Source organism: Zingiber officinale, chromosome 8A, assembly GCF_018446385.1.
Source record: "Zingiber officinale cultivar Zhangliang chromosome 8A, Zo_v1.1, whole genome shotgun sequence".
In the NCBI taxonomy this organism is placed as follows: Eukaryota; Viridiplantae; Streptophyta; class Magnoliopsida; order Zingiberales; family Zingiberaceae; genus Zingiber; species Zingiber officinale.
This window is the reverse complement of record NC_056000.1, coordinates 46,607,669-46,611,301: the sequence shown is the minus strand read 5'-3', so window position 1 is coordinate 46,611,301 and position 3,633 is coordinate 46,607,669.

Sequence of the window (3,633 nt, the reverse complement as noted above, 5' to 3'; positions counted from 1 at the left end):
AGCATAGGCCAGACTCCCAAATATGCAGCACAGCTCCAGTGAAGAAACAAAGAAGACACCAATGGAGATCTGATGACCTCCAAAGAAGACTCAATAGAAGGTGCAGCAGAGCACCAAAGCAGAAGCATAGCCACGTTTTTTTTTTTTTTTCATTGCTACAGAAGATGCAGCCACGTTTTTGTTTTGTTTTCGTTGCTACAATAGATGCAGCAACGTTTTCCAGCATTGATGCTGCAGCGGCTTGATAAAAGCAATTTACATGTGTGCCCCCACCTCGCCGCCTCACAAAAAGCTAAATGTGGGACTCTCTCAGTGAAAGCCCTATTATGATCATCCAAGCTGCCGTGATGTCAGGCTTGAATATATTTTCAGGAAATGATAGAGATGGGTTTAAACTTGTCTAAATACATCGCCTTCTTCACAAAAAGCTAAATGTGGGACTCTCTCGGTGAAAGAAAGTCCATCATGATCATCCAAGCTAGCGTGACGTCAGGTTTGAATATATATATCCAGGAAATGATAGAGATGGGTTTAGACATCATCTCTTTCAAATTTCTCATTCTCAAATCTCAAACGATTCCAAATCTTTTTTGAGTGTTACGATAGAGATGTATCCTTCTGTACTCAATCAATTGAATTTGTCATTTCTCTCTTAAAAGCTTCTTATTTTGTCCAAATGATAGTGACTTTCGAAAGTTTAGATAACCAAATTGCATTCTACAGGTTCAGAGTCGACTGGACAACCCATCTGTTTGTGGTCGCTAGTAAATGTGAGAACTAGAGACATGCCCTTACGTTTTCATTTTGTAAGATATGTATGTTGTAATTGTGTACATTATCTTGATGTCGTTAATAATATTTTTTTGATTACTTATTGTTGTTAAAAAAACCATAACTAACCATTAGATCAAATATGCATATTTATTTTTAAAGGCGTGAAATATTATATATATTAAGAAAATTAAAAAATATCTATATTATAATAATAATAATAATAATAATATTATTATTATTATTATTAAAAAAATTTGAGAGGCCGTCACGCCCTCCGAGGGGCGCCGACGATGCGGTGGTGGTCGCCGGTGGCGGTCGGCGATGGGCGCCGGTGGCGCCCGACGGGGGGCGCCGACGATGGCCGGCGGGCGGGGCAGGTAGCAACCGACGGCATTGGGCGGTGGCAACCGACGACAATGGGCGGCGGCAACAGTGAACTAAGGGTATATTCAATATTTAAATTTTGATTAAACGATGACCTCGTAATGTAATCGGATTACAGAGTATTTGTTTGGTAATCTAGATTACAAAACTGTACTATCTTTTGTAATCCAGATTATATTACATTATAAATTTAAAATTAAATCAAATAAAATAATTAATCTTATAATATAATACTGATTACATTACAAGATAGATTACACTACGTAAATGCGATTTTCATAATGCTTAAAGGAGCAAATTGACGAGCCAACCGCCACGTGATCCACAAGTTTGCCTTTGATGGGTATTAAATTTAGCTAATTTTGACCCTCTTAGTCATCTTGATATTGTAGTAATGTATACGTCTCTCTTTCAATAATTGATGAAACAGGAGATGCACATTTTAATAATCTCTCATTTTTTTTTCCCTTTTATTTGACCTCGACAATGAACAACAAGCTTCATCTGGAAGAACAAGGTAATGATCACATAAGATGGACAATTGGCCTAGAACAATAATGCCTAAACTTTTTTTTTGGGGATAATTTAGGTATCTAAATCTTACAATTTGATTAATTTTGAAAGTAACCGATCCAGTTCTACGAAAATTTCACATTGATGACCATGATAAATTTAAAAGTGCAAATGACAATCCATACAGTGATTCAGTGGCTCGATTAATTAAAGACAAATTTCTTATATTTCTTGGATTTTGAATCTTGCAAGCGTAGGAAACTCAAAGATCCATTTGGGGCATCTTCAATATAAGATTTTTGAAGAGGTTTATGAAATAAAAAGTTTGAATAAAAAAAAATCTAACTATTGTAGGTGTAAGATTTGAAGTTATAGTTCAAGATCAATAGTGAAATTTCAAAATTATATTTTCGTGTTGAAATTGATATAATATGTATGTAGTCATACAATTACATGAATTGAACCATATAAAAATCATTTAGATCTCTAATTATTTGAGATGTTTCAATAGTTTTTAGAATGTTGATGTGACATAATGTGACATATTGGGATTAATATGGCTAGGGTTATAAATGAACTAAGCGTTCGTGAACAAACTTGACATTCGGCTTGGTAAGAGCTTGTTTATGTTCGTTCAATATACACAAGATTAATTAAATAAATAAGCTTGAACAACTTGATAAACTAAATAAATAAGCTTGAACACATATGTGTTTAGCTAGTTAACATTCGTGAATAATATTCATGAATAATGTTCGTGAACAACGTTCGTGAATAATATTCACGAACCATATTTATTAATAAAACTATTTTTAATATATTAAATAAATAATAAAATAAAATAAATAAATAAGTTTAAATTATCAAGCTCAATAACTAATCAAATAATTAAAAGTTTCAAACAATTAACAAACTTGAATTGAGAGCTCGATAATATTTAAATGAACCAAGTTCGAACCAAGCTCAAGCCAAGCTTGAATTGAGAAGTCGATAACATCTAAACGAACCAAGCTCAAGTCAAGCTTTAAACAAGCTTAAGCTCATAAAAAATAAACCAAGTCAAGTTTAAATAATCATTTCAAAAGTTTGGTTCATTTTAAGGTTGGCTCGGCCTGGCTCGGCTCAATTACCTTGTCAAACAAGCTTGAACACCCCAAAACTCGGCTCGGCTCGGCTCGGCTCATTTATATCCCTAGATATGGCGAACAAGGTGGGGCCCTCGAGTTAGGTCAAAGTACAGGAGGTCGGCTGACATGACAGGCAAAGTCAAGGAGGGTCAACATTCAGGGCCAACACATTCGATCATCTTGGCCGAGCAGTTATCCAATCGAACCCTTGGGTCGATCGGGCCCTAATTCTATCAGTATCGATGAAACCTTGAGCCGAGTAAGTATCATTCAGAGCCAAAACCTTTTCATCACTCAGGATGATATGGTTAACTATTTCAGTCGAGTGTTCTAGCCGATTGGACTTATGGTCCGATCAGAGAAACTAGACACTTGGTCCGATCGGACAAACTAGACACTTGGTCTGACCAGACTCCCCAGACAAGCAGAGAGTCCAAGCAAGAGCCAAGTCCCTAATAGCATTTCTGTAATTCGACCTAGTTGTTCTTTCGAGTGATAGTTGAATCAAACTATAGAAGGGACTTGGTTGTTTCTGCCAGTAGCTCTCCCAAGCGGACGAGATGTCCCAATGACCTAGAAGGGGTGGAGATATCCCATGATGTTGCATTGATCATTAAGGCTGCATAGCCAATTATAACATATATCAAACTTTTATTGATACAGAAAGTTCTGTCAACATTATTTTTAAGAAGACATTTGAGTTACTGCAAATAGAGAAAAATGAGCTCTAGCTAATGACCATGCCTCTATATGGATTTATAGATAATAAGGTGCAGTCGATTGGACAAATCTGATTGGCTATCTCTCTGGGGGAGGAGCCCCTAATGAGACTTGT